The sequence below is a fragment of the Odocoileus virginianus genome, chromosome 29 (genome assembly GCF_023699985.2).
Source record: "Odocoileus virginianus isolate 20LAN1187 ecotype Illinois chromosome 29, Ovbor_1.2, whole genome shotgun sequence".
NCBI lineage: Eukaryota > Metazoa > Chordata > Mammalia > Artiodactyla > Cervidae > Odocoileus > Odocoileus virginianus.
The window spans coordinates 18,120,616-18,134,632 of record NC_069702.1 but is presented as its reverse complement, the minus strand read 5'-3'; the positions used below and the strand labels follow the sequence as shown (position 1 = coordinate 18,134,632).

Here is a 14,017-nt window from a genome sequence, read left to right as displayed (position 1 = left end):
TGCTCCATTTCATGATGTTCTCTTTAATTCACTCAACACACAGATGTAGGTGAACCATCTGCTTTTTAAGGTCTTTAGAGACAGATTCATAGGCTGGGTTTTCCCTGGTTCCAAAGAATACTTCCTCTGGCTTTAAGTTCATCAGATTCAGAATCATATCACCACCTTCTTGGGTTGCTCAAACCAGAGAATTCTCAGATCACTAGTATGTTTGTTTATGCTAACTTAAGAAATATTGAATAAAACAGTCGATGACCACTACTTACTCACAGAGGATTTATGGATCCCCGAGAATACAGCTATGTCCCCTGTGGGTTTCAGGGACTCCAGTTTGAGAAGCACTGGGGAGATGATGGTCTCCACCTGACTGTTGACTGACTCACGGACAAGGTTGGGTTACCAGTTTTCTTTGTGTTTATGTTGAGGTTCTGCCCAATGTGTTGTTAGACTTCTAACTAGAGAAAGAAAAAATATGATGGACTTAAATGTAAGTAAAACAAAAGCGTTTTTGTTTGTAAAATAACAATAAGAATTGCAGAAATAATTGAAGCTAAAAATCAACCAGAAGGTGCTTGGCACCACTATCTCTTTCAAGGCTTGCTCAACTAAACTTTGGCTTGATCTGGGGGATGAGTGTTTTTCTGCAGGACTATAGCGAGGAGATACCAGTAGGGGACAAATAAAGAGTAATGGATGAAGCATTATATAATGATCAGACTGTGTGATAACAGTCATCATGGTACTTGAAGAGATTTTATTTTTAACAGAGGTCAGAGTGCATTGAAATTATTAATTAGTCAGCAGGTTGTTTTCTTTTTAATTATTGTTGGCAGGCAGTTGCTGTCTGCTTAAAATGCAGAAGTGAACTTTAGCACTATATATTGCAGGGTGGTGGCAGCAATTCATTAATTAAAGGAAACTTTCCTGATTTGAGAAGCCTTTAACTTATGAACTTGCGGAATGAAGACTTCAAGACTAATTCTGGATAAAATTGATTATTGTCTCTAACTACTAATCTACTTATTTTTATTCTGTCTTAGTGAAGGGAAAGTATGCTCCTGAATAATATTCAAAATACTAGTTTCCATTTATTACCACTTCCTCAAATATATAATTCAGAGCTGCATTTGGTCTTTTAAATTTTTTATTTAAATTTGTTAACAAATTTTCCCTGAAATGTGAATCTTTTAATGACAGAGACAAAAAATCAGTCTCTCTGACAGGTTTTCCAATTAAGTATAAATTTTAGAGTGGGACTGATTATTATACTATTACAGAATTATAAACCATGTCTGAAATCACCAAGCCACCAAGACGTAGGTACATGCATACATGTGTAAGCGTGTAGATACAGTGCAATACTTGCACACATGAGGTCTTGACCCACTCTCTCTAGAGTGCAAAATGGTGCTATTGCCAGGAAAATTTAAATATAAAGCCAATTTAAAAAACCAATTAAAAGTTTAGTGGTTATTAAAATAATATAATGATTCTTACAAATTTGGAGAGATATTTTGGGAAGATTGATGGACTATGGATGCTACTGGGGATAAAAGTGATTACAACTGCCTGAGGAATAAGACCTTCCCCTTAATAAGTGAGCTGTTTCTTAATGGAAGCCTTTGCCAACATTCTTGTAATTTCCACTTGTATTTTTCTTTGTTCTCACCTCTCAATCCTTCCCTAGAGTTGCCAGACTCTATGATGAGGTCTTCTGTCTTAATACTTTTCTGGAGACATGGGGCACTTGGCCATTAAACTTTTCCTCTATTCTTTCTAACAAAAAATAAAATGAGAAAGAATGGAAGAAAGAAGGGAAAAGAAAAAAATAATGAATAATGAAATGTATAACTTTGGTAGTGAAGGGTAGCATCCCTCGTGGAAGAAATTCTGACTAACCAAGATGAGCTGAAATATACCTATATTCAAATTTAAATATCTACTGAAAGAAGCTGGTCAGGTAATGAAAATGAGGAAGCAGACTGGGGTTAAAAAAAGTTTTGATAAGTACTTAAGTACAAAGTACATGCCATTTCTTCCTTATGTCTATTCTACTATAAAAAATACACCAATGCCGTGGTGATGAAGAAAGACCATGAGGGGCTGAACATAAAGTACACAGGAGACGGTATGTCCTATAGGAATGGGCGCTCAGTGCTGCCTGATTCTAAGAGAACTCAGAATTCTATCTTAGTGTAAATATTTTAACATGTGGGCAATCAATTCAAATTTCTAAAAAATATGTATGGATCATCGTGAAGGCCCTCTAGTTACTGACTGCAGATTTACAGATACCCAGTGAATAAATGGATTGGGAAGAGAGCCTGGACTTCCTGATCAGAGATTTTTCCCCCTCAATGTACGTAATCCTTGAAGCTACATTCTTGCCCTTTGAGGGCATTCTGTTCAATTTCACAAGTGTGTATTGAGTGCATCACTATATCATAACAGTATGCCTTGGGATGAAAAATTTTCACTAGTTTATACTACAACTTTGGAGATTTGATATAGTAAGTCTATGATAGTGATTCCCAATCAGACTCTAGATTAGAATCCAGGGAGTCACATCCTGATCCAAGAATTAGATTCTAAACCTAGCCATAAAAGAAAAAGTTCTGTGTGTCAAAACTATTCTTGAAAAATTCCCTGGGAATGCTCCGTCATGAAGACAGACTCCATCACCATGTCAGTTTTCCCTTTGATATTGGAATAGATTCATTGCTTCCTGGACTGAGCACGGAGGAAGTAAATGATGTGACATTCAGGGCTAAGCTTTTGAAAATATGCCTCAACCATTAAACACCAGAATCACATTCAGTGGGAGGAAATCTCACACTTTGAGGGTCCTCCCAGGAACTGATACCTCCAGAAGGAAAAGCAGATTTATATTCTCCATCTCAACATGCTACCAACCATTCAATTCTGGCTCTTTTTATTATTTAATTTGATTTGTTTATTAAAAAGAATTTTGGCAAGCTGTGCAGCTTGCGAGATCTTAGTTTCCTGACCAGGGATTGAACCCTGGGCCCCAGCAATGAAAGCACTGAATCCTAAACACTGGATCACCAGGGAATTCCCTCTTTTCATTATTTTCATCATCTAATTTACTTCTGGGCTTCCCTGGTGGCTTAGATGGTAAAAGAAACTGCCTACAGGAAGGTCCCCTGGAGAATGGAATGGATACTCATTCCAGTATTCTTCCTGAAGAATTCCATGGACAAAGGATCCTGGCCAGCTACAGTCCATGGGGTCACAAAGAATCTGATGTGACTGAGTGATTAACACTTTCACTTTCATAATTTATTTCAAATAAATGAAGTGAAGCTGAGGTATTAGACAGCTTCACTGTAACTGATGTGCCTCCATGTGCTATCATGGTATTGTTGGAGAAGCACTTTTATGTTGGTAAGTAGTTCATAAATGTTAGCCCAGGACTCCTGGAGGCCCCTGAAGCCCTTTCAGGGGTACAAGGTCACAGTTGTTTTTATAGTGATACTTGGAGGTTATTTTCCTTTGGTTGGAGGGGGGGCGGGTGCCTCCCTTGCTGGCTCAGTGGTAAAGAATCCACCTGCAATGCAGGAAACGTGAGTTCCCTGGGTTGGGAAGATCTCCTGGAGAATGAAATGGCAACTCACTCCAGTATTTTTATCTGGGAAATCCCATGGACAGAGCAGCCTGGTGGGCTATAGCCCATGGGTCACCAAAGAGTCGGACAAAACTTAATGACTAAACAACAATATTTTCCTCTTTCACCCTGATTTTCTCACCCATGTGACTGACAGTCTTTTGATGTCTACACCTGGCCAGGCTCCTCAGTGAATCAGTTAAACACAAATCTAGGTGCTGCTGTCACACTACTTTGTATAAGGGATTAAAGTCCACAGCTGACATGGGGATATTATCCCAGGTAACCTGGGTGGGCCTGAGTCAATCAGTCCAAAAGTCTTAAAAGCAGAACTGATGCTTCGCCAAAGGAGAAATTCCACCTGTGATTGCAGCTTCCTGCACCTGAGATTTTCAGCCTGCCCTTCCTGATGGTTTGTCCTATGTGTTCCACACTTGCCTAGCCAACCCCCAGAACTGTGCAAGAAATTCTTTGCAGGAAATCTCTTCATATATAATCTCCTTCTATTCTGTTTCTCTGATTTAATTTTGGTAGCAAAAGTGGTTAAGAAGAACAGAATATTAAGGATGAGTTTTCTGGAGTTGGTTTTCTAATCTGTATGTGCATGCTAAATCACTTGAGTCATATATGACTCTTTGCAATCCTATGGACCGTAGCTTGCCAGGCTTCTCTGCCCATGGGATTCTCCAGGCAGGAATACTGGAGTGGGTTGCCATGTCCTCCTCCAGGGGATCTTCCCGACCCAGGGATCAAACCTGCATTTTCTGTAGCTCCTGCAATGCAGGCAGATTCTTTACCACTGAGCCACCGGGGAAGCCCTTTTCTAATCTAACTAGGCTTACAGGCACTAATTCTTCTCTTTTCCATGCTAGAGAGGGTGCTGTTAGTCCACTTGGTGATATGTAAAGAGATATCCAAAATATGGCCACTGGATACTTCTAGTCAGTAGAAGGCCAAGGTTCTAGGTGACCACGTTTAGTCAAACTGAGGAATACAGTAAGTCCCCTACATATGAACAAGTTCCATTCTGAAAGCACATTTGTGAATCCAACAAAGTTAGCTTAAGTACCCAGCTAACACAATTAGCTATATAGTACTGTATGCTGTCATAGGTTTATAATACTTTTCACACAGATAATACATAAAAAACAGACAAACAAAAAATAAAGAGAAAATTTTAAATCCTATAGTAAAGTATCTTGAAAAGTACAATGGTACAATAACTGACACACAGAGGCAGCTTCTCATCTTTGAAATCTCGAAACTTTGTATGTAGGGAGGGGACTTACTGTATAATGAAATTGGCTAGTTGCTCCTAATTGCCCTTCTTCGGTAGGGAAAAGAAAAAGGTTAGTTGAGGGCTTCAAATTCATTATGAAGGTTGAGCTCTACATGATGGTCTGAAAGCTTCTATATCTGCCCGGAAGGACAATCTTATCTCCTAAAGCTATGAGCCAACATTTCTGAAAACTGAACCTAGAGTCTCATGCTTCAGAGGCTGAACTAATGACACAAAAGTGAGGGTGTTGCTTGGGAAGAGAGGAGAGAGGATCCTAAAAACTCACATGGGGATGTCTATAGGCAGATCTCAAAGCTAGGGACATTGAAGCCCAAAATTCTGCTGAGTCATTTTTGCCAGTGGAAGCAGCTTTCTACCTCTACCTGGAAAACCTGTAAAGAATGCCCTCCCCTGAAGTACCTGTCCTGCAAGATACTGCTGATCCTTCTCAGGACCTGCCTCTATCACTCTTTGCTTCTAGACCTGTAACTAAACTCAAGTCCTGGCAGGCCAGAGGTGAGGTCCAAAGTGTGAGGTATCTCCATGAGAAGGTGCGCTATACTCCAAAAGAACTGTGTGATTTTTCTAATTTTTACAGGCAAAAATCTAGGGGATATGTGTGAGAATGGATATTAAGGGTGTGAGAGCATGGTGGAAGGAATAGAAAGTTGAGTCAGGTGGAACTTATTGAGATGACCCATTAAGCAGAAATTCTAGGATTGGTTTTGGCTCAAGAGGTCAGAAAGGACGTTGACAGTTTGATTTGTTATCTGAAACATGCATCCAACATGCATCCATCAGTGGTCTCCACTGAATAAGTTCAGTGCTAGAGCTTCGTTGGTATGCTATAGAAGAAAGTATCTAGAGGCTTAGGGAGATGGAATGCTTGCATGCGTTTATCATGTAAGACCCGCTCATTCACCCTGGGAGGGTCCAAAGGTGTGCCTTTTACCTTAACTCTGAGAAATAAATTTGTGGGAGGAGCCCCAGCATCTTTGAAGAGTTCTGTGGTTGCTCTTCTCTATAGGTCAGAATTTATAGAGGGAATAGTTACCATTCAACTACAATCCCTATAGGCATTGGGGATAATGGGACTCCAGGAAGGCGGGTGCCAAGTGCTGCATTTAATCACCAAAGACAAAGGGAGTATAATCATTGTAATGGACAGAAGAGTCAGAGTAGTAATCAGTATGGTCTGACTCAAAGAAACCTGTGGTGTTGAATAATTGATCAAATGAAATAGATGGACAGTCAACTAAACTCTCAGTTGTGTAAGTGGGAAAGTTCTAGTTTAGTAGACCAAAGTCTAACTCGAATCACAGAACAGTCACAATCTCTCAGTTGATTCCCAAACTTTAGCTAATTTACAGAATTTGAACCACTTGAAAGAAGGGAAGGCTGGGCCCCCTTGAAGACTGCCAAAGTTTTATATTGTTGATCTGTCTTCCAATCTTCTGCAAAGGGATCGATAGCCATTTATCAGGGTGACTGTGCATTGAAGAAAGGGAAATAATCGGACTTTTCAGGGACTACTGGACACTATTTCTAAAAAGACACTAACTCCTAGACACTATTTCTAAAAAGACACTAACTCCTAGAGACTAGGAGTCACTCTGGAGTATCAGTGAAAATAGGAGCTTGTGGATGTCAGGGGAACAACATGGTTTTAGCTCAGGGCCATCTAACACTGGGCCTGGTGAGTCCCCAGGTCCCCAGGATGCATCGTTGTAACTGACATACTCAGTAACTGGCAGGGTTGCCATAAGAAAACCCTAACTTGTGAAATGAGAGATTTGGACTAGAGGTCAGGAGAGGAGCGTGCAAAGGGGAGTGAAGTGGAGGGGCGTGGTGACACGATCAAGTACCAGAGAAGAAAAGGCTCTGCAGCAACCAGGGGAAGGCGAGAAAGGTTTGTTTGGGACATAGGGAGAAAAAGGTGGCACCCATTAAGATCTAGCCTAAGATATTTGAGATGTTTGCACGTTAACATGTGGCCATTAGGAGATAACTGCTGGCTCTGAGCAATAGCATGGCATGTGGTAAAATCATGTGCTAGCAGAAGCGGTGGAATAACGGGAGGCAGTCACAGAGAAACGATATGGTTCCTGGAATTAAGCAGTTGACAGTGTGATGATGAAGCAAACACACACATCAAGGTGGGTTATGATGAAGGCCCAAGAAAAGTGTGAAATTAGACAAAAGAGAGATCTCATACAGACTGAGGCAAGAAATGCAAGACTTACCTGTTAAATAAAATGCTTCAGCAGTCTCCTTCACCCCCAGATTTCTCCTTTGCCAGTGTGGATTCCTTCCTCTTAAATCAATATTTGCCATTTCGCTCCAACAATGATATCTTATTTGCAATAGGCATCTATTCATGAGTGTATTGACATTTGTTCAAGGCTTTTTAGCCTAAATTACTTGTTCACAATTGCCCACAATTGCTGTCAAAGCAGGGGTATGAAGAAGGTGCAGATAATACAACAAATCCTCAAATAAGAAGGTGTTTTTCAGAATCAGTTCTTCCTGCATTGGCTCCTGGATACTTACCTGGACTCACTCAGCTTATTCCTGTTCTGTTTATTTATTTAGTATTATCTAAGAAGTAATTCGGAGAAGGCAATGGCACCCCACTCCAGTACTCTTGCCTGGGAAATCCTGTGGACGGAGGAGCCTGGTAGGCTGCAGTCCATGGGGTCTTGAAGAGTCGGACATGACTGAGCGACTTCACTTTCACTTTTCACTTTCATGCACTGGGGAAGGAAATGGCAACCCACTCCAGTGTTCTTGCCTGGAGAATCCCAGGGACCGGGGAGCCTGGTGGGCTGCTGTCTATGGGGTCGCACAGAGTCGGACATGACTGAAGTGACTTAGCAGCAGCAGCAGCAAGAAGTAATTAACAACGTCATGTTAGTTTCAGGTACAGAGCAAAGTGGTTCAGTTATACATATATTTGTGTATATATATTCTTTTTCAGATTCTTTTCCATTATAGGTTATTACAAGATATTGAATATAGTTTGCTGTGGTATACAGTAGGTCCTTGTTGTTTATCTATTTTATGTATAGTAGTGTGTGTTAATCCCAAACTCCTAATTCATCCCTCCTCCCACCTTTTTTCCCCCATGACCTTTTGCCATCAGTTAAGTATAAAAATCTCTCCTTTTTGTCCACAGTCTAAGGGCTTGCTGATCAAAGTGTGTCTGTACACCAACAATATCAGCATCACCTGGGAGCTCCTGGAAATGCAGAATCTCAGGCCCCATCCCAGCCCTAGGAAGAATCTTCACTCTCAGGGGCCCCAGGGATTCCTACCCACTTTAAAGTTTGAGAAGCTCTGGACTAGATGCTAACCCTTCTCTTCATTCTCCTATGCAACTTCATTTGGCCTCAGGTGTTGACAAGGGATCATGCATGGACTTGACATTTTCATCAAAAAGTTTAATATTTTAGGACAGGAAGGGATCTCAGAAATTACATAAGAATAAGGGAACCATGGGATTTATCACTCAAACCAGGACATTTTTTTGAGAGTGAAAGGAAGTGTCATTAAAAATGTATGGCAGAACAACAGGTGAAAACAGGGTTGTCCTAAACAACCTCACTATTGAGTACTTACTATCAGCTGAAGTTTAAATTCTGAAAGAGATGGGAATACCATACCACCTGACCTGCCTCTTGAGAAATCTATATGCAGGTCAGGAAGCAACAGTTCAAACTGGACATGGAACAACAGACTGGTTCCAACTAGGAAAAAGAGTACGTCAAGCCTGTATATTGTCACCCTGCTTATTTAACTTATATGCAGAGTACATCATGAGAAACCCTGGGCTGGAAGAAGCACAAGCTGGAATCAAGATTGCCGGGAGAAATATCAATAACCTCAGATATGCAGATGACACCACCCTTATGGCAGAAAGTGAAGAGGGACTAAAAAGCCTCTTGATGAAAGTGAAAGAGGAGAGTGAAAAAGTTGGCTTAAAGCTCAACATTCAGAAAACTAAGATCATGGCATCTGGTCTCATCATTCATGGGAAATAGATGGGGAGACAGTGGAAACAGTGTCAGACTTTATTTTGCGGGGCTCCCAAATCACTGCAGATGGTAATTGCAGCCATGAAATTAAAAGACACTTACTCCTTGGAAGGAAAGTTATGACCAACTTAGATAGCATATTAAAAAGCAGAGACATTACTTTGCCAACAAGGGTCCGTCTAGTCAAGGCTATGGTTTTTCCAGTAGTCATGTATGGATGTGAGAGTTGGATGGTGAAGAAAGCTGAATGCCGAAAAATGGATGCTTTTGAACTGTGGTGTTGGAGAAGACTCTTGAGAGTCCCTTGGACTGCAAGGAGATCCAACCAGTCCATCTAAAGGAGATCAGTCCTGGGTGTTCATTGGAAGGACTGATGCTGAAGCTGAAACTCCAATACTTTGGCCACCTGATGTGAAGAGTTGACTCATTGGAAAAGACCCTGATGCTGGGAGGGATTGGGGGCAGGAGGAGAAGGGGACAGCAGAGGATGAGATGGATGGATGGCATCACTGACTCGATGGACATGAGTTTGAGTAAACTTCGGGAGTTGGTGATGGACAGGGAGGCCTGGTGTGCTGCGATTCATGGGGTCGCAAAGAGTCGGACACGACTGAGCGACTGAACTGAACTAAACTGAAAGTTTAAATGGATTATCTCAAATCTCAATAACAACCTGCCCAGGTAGGTGTTATTAACCCTGGTTTACAGATATGGTCCAAGGAGCAGTGGCTGTGCAGGCGCAGGAGGGCTGAGAGGAGCTACTCCACTTTCAAGGTCAGGAGGGGAGGTGGTGAGGAGATACCCCTCGTCCAAGGTAAGGAGCAGCAGCTGCACTTTGCTGGAGCAGCCGTGAAGAGATACCCTACGTCCAAGGTAAGAGAAACCCAAGTAAGACGGTAGGTGTTATGAGAGGGCATCAGAGGGCAGACAAACTGAAACCATAATCACAGAAAACTAGCCAATCTGATCACAGGACCACAGTCATGTCTAACTCAGTGAAACTAAGCCATGCCGTGTGGGGCTACCCAAGACGGACGGGTCATGGTGGAGAGGTCTGACAGAATGTGGTCCACTGGAGAAGGGAATGGCAAATGACTTCAGTATTCTTGCCTTGAGAACCCTATGAACAGTATGAAAAGGCAACAAGATAGGACACTGAAAGATGAACTCCCCAGGTTGGTAGGTGCCCAATATGCTCCTGGAGATCAGTGGAGAAATAACTCCAGAAAGAATGAAGGGATGGAGCCAAAGCAAAAACAATACCCAGTTGTGGATGTGACTGGTGATAGAAGCAAGATCCAATGCTGTAAAGATCAATATTGCATAGGAACCTGGAATGTTAGATCCATGAATCAAGGCAAATTGGAAGTGGTCAAACAGGAGATGGCAAGAGTGAACGTTGACATTCTAGGAATCAGCGAACTAAGATGGACTGGCATGGGTGAATTTAACTCAGAGGACCATTATATCTACTAGTGTGGGCAGGAATCCCTTAGAAGAAATGGAGTAGCCATCATGCAACAAAAGAGTCCGAAATGCAGTACTTGGATGCAATCTCAAAAATGACGAATGATCTCTGTTTCCAAGGCAAACCATTCAACGTCACGGTAATCCAAACCTATGCCCTAACCAGTAATGCTGAAGAAGCTGAAGTTGAACAGTTCCATGAAGACCCATAAGACCTTTTAGAACCAACATCCAAAAAAGATGTCCTTTTCATTTTAGGGGACTAGAATGCAAAAGAAGGAAGTCAGGAAACACCTGGAGTAACAAGCAAATTTGGCCTTGGAGTACAGAATGAAGCAGGGCAAAGGTGAATAGAGATTTGCCGAGAGAACGCACTGGTCATAGCAAACACCCTCTTCCAACAACACAAGAGAAGACTCTATGCATGGATATTGCTAGATGGGCAACACTGAAATCAGATTGATTATATTCTTTGCAGTCAAAGATGGAGAAGCTCTATACAGTCAGCAAAAACAAGATTGGGAGCTGAGTGTGGCTCAGATCATGAACTCCTTACCCAAATTCAGACTTAAATTGAAGAAAGCAGGGAAAACCACTAGACATTCAGGTATGACCTAAATCAAATCCCTTATGATTATACAGTGGAAGTGAGAAATAGATTTAAGGGACTAGATCTGATAGACAGAGAGCCTGATGAACTATGGACGGAGGTTCGTGACATTGTACAGGAGACAGGGATTAAGACCATCCCCATGGAAAAGAAATGCAAAAAAGCAAAATGGCTGTCTAAGGAGGCCTTACAAATAGCTGTGAAAAGAAGAGAAGCAAAAAGCAAAGGAGAAAAGGAAAGATATTCTCATCTGAATGCAGAGTTCCAAAGAATAGCAAGGAGAGATAAAAAAGCCTTCTTCAATGATCAATGCAAAGAAATAGAGGAAAACAACAGAATGGGAAAGACTAGAGATCTCTTCAAGAAAATTAGAGATACCAAGGGAATATTTCATGTAAAGATGGGCTCGATAAAGGACAGAAATGGTATGGACCTAACAGAAGCAGAAGATATTAAGAAGAGGTGGCAAGAATACACAGAAGAACTATACAAAAAAGATCTTCATGACCCAGATAATCACAATGGTGTGATCACTCACCTAGAGCCAGACATCCTGGAATGTGAAGTCAAGTGGGCCTTAGAAAGCATCACTACGAATAAAGCTAGTGGAAGTGATGGAATTTCAGTTGAGCTATTTCAAATCCTGAAAGATGATGATGTGAAAGTGCTGCACTCAAGATGCCAGCAAATTTGGAAAACTCAGCAGTGGCCACAGGACTGGAAACGGTCAGTTTTCATTCCAATCCCAAAGAAAGGCAATGCCAAAGAATGCTTGAACTACCGCACAATTGCACTCATCTCACACGCTAGTAAAGTAATGCTCAAAATTCTCCAAGCCAGGCTTCAGCAATATGTGAACCGTGAACTTCCAGATGTTCAAACTGGTTTTAGAAAAGGCAGAGGAACCAGAGATCAAATTGCCAACATCCTCTGCATCATCAAAAAAGCAAGAGAGTTCCAGAAAAACATCTATTTCTGCTTTATTGACTACGCCAAAGCCTTCGACTGTGTGGATCACAATAAACTGTGGAAAATTCTTAAAGAGATGGGAATACTAGACCATCTGACCTGTCTCTTGAGAAACCTGTATGCAGGCCAGGAAGCAACAGTTCAAACTGGACATGGAACAACAGACTGCTTCCAACTAGGAAAAAGAGTACGTCAAGCCTGTATATTGTCACCCTGCTTATTTTACTTATATGCAGAGTACATCATGAGAAACCCTGGGCTGGAAGAAGCACAAGCTGGAATCAAGATTGTCGAGAGAAATCAATAACCTCAGATATGCAGATGACACCCACCCTTATGGCAGAAAGTGAAGAGGGACTAAAAAGCCTCTTGATGAAAGTGAAGGAGGAGAGTGAAAAAGTTGGCTTAAAGCTCAACATTCAGAAAACTAAGATCATGGCATCTGGTCCCATCACGTCATGGGGAATAGATGGGGAGACAGTGGAAACAGTGTCAGACTTTATTTTGCGGGGCTCCAAAATCACTGCAGATGGTAACTGCAGCCATGAAATTAAAAGACGCTTACTTCTTGGAAGGAAAGTTATGACCAACTTAGATAGCGTATTGAAAAGCAGAGACATTACTTTGCCAACAAAGGTCTGTCTAGTCAAGGCTATGACTTTTCCAGTAGTCATGTATGGATGTGAGAGTTGGACGGTGAAGAAAAGTGAGTGCTGAAGAATTGATGTTTTTAAACTGTGGTGTTGGAGAAGACTCTTGAGTCCCTTGGACTGCAAGGAGATCCAACCAGTCCATTCTAAAGGCTATCAGTCCTGGGTGTTTATTGGAAGGACTGATGTTGAAGCTGAAACTCCAATACTTTGGCCACCTCATGCAAAGAGTTGACTCACTGGAAAAGATCCTGATGCTGGGAAGGATTGGGGGCAGGAGGAAGAGGAGATGACAGAGGATGAGATGGCCTGATGGCATCACCGACTCAGTGGACATGGTTTTGAGTAAACTCCGGGAGTTGGTGATGGACAGGGAGGCCTGGCGTGCTGCTATTCATGGGGTCGCAAAGAGTTGGACATGACTGAGTGGCTGAACTGAACTGAACAGATATGGTAGGAGTAGTGGGTTGAACTGTAGCCTCCCAGAAGATATGCCCAAATATAACCTGTGAACATGAACTCATTTGGAAAAAAAGTTCTTTACTGATTAAATATAATTAAGTAAAGAATCTCAAGATGAAATTGTTCTGGGGACTTTCCTGTTGGTCCAGTGGCTGACTCTGAGCTCTCAGTGCAGGAGGTCTAGGTTCAATAACTGATCGGGGAACTAGATCTCACATGCTGCAACTTAAAGATCCCACATGCTACAAGTGAAGATCGAAAATCCTGGGTCCTGCAACTATGACCCAGATCAGTCAAATAAATAAATAAATAATCACATATTTTTTAAAAAAGAAATCATCCTGCATTAGAGTGAGCCTTAAATCTGGGGTGATGGGTGTCTTTATAAGAGGAGAAAAGGCCATTTGAAGACTGAGGCTGCAGGTATGCTGCCACAAGCCAAGGAAGACTGAGAAGTACCCACGAAGCTGGAAGATGCAAGAACGATTTGCCCCTGGAGCCTTTGGAGCAAGCTTGACCCTGCAGACACATTGACTTCAGACTTCTGGCCTTTAGAACTGAGAGAATAAATTTATGTTTAGTCACTAGGGGCCTTCCTTGGTGGCTCTGTCAGTAAAGAATCTGCCTGCAACGCAGGAGACCCAGGTTCAATTCCTAGGTTGGTAAGATCTGCTGGCAACGGAAATGGCACCCCACTCCAGTATTCTTGCCTGGAGAATCCCATGGACCGAGGAACTTGGTGGGCTACAGTCCATGCGGTGGCAAGAGTTGGACATGACTTAGTGACTAAACCACCATCAAAGTCACTAAGTTTGTGGTAATTTGTTATGGCAGCCCTAAGACAGTGAAAGGAAAAAGGAAAGGGAAATGAAGTCGCTCAGTCCTGTGAGACTCTTTGCGACCCCATGGACTGCACATACT

General features: G+C 41.9%; 1 long non-coding RNA gene across 1 annotated transcript; it reads left to right on the top strand.

The window, feature by feature from the left end:
- The first annotated feature begins 3,260 nt into the window (after positions 1-3,260).
- LOC139031992 (uncharacterized) lies at positions 3,261-11,335 on the top strand. Its single transcript, XR_011484523.1, has 2 exons — positions 3,261-3,405; positions 9,647-11,335. It is a non-coding gene; the product is annotated as an uncharacterized lncRNA (long non-coding RNA).
- Positions 11,336-14,017: the final 2,682 nt, after the last annotated feature.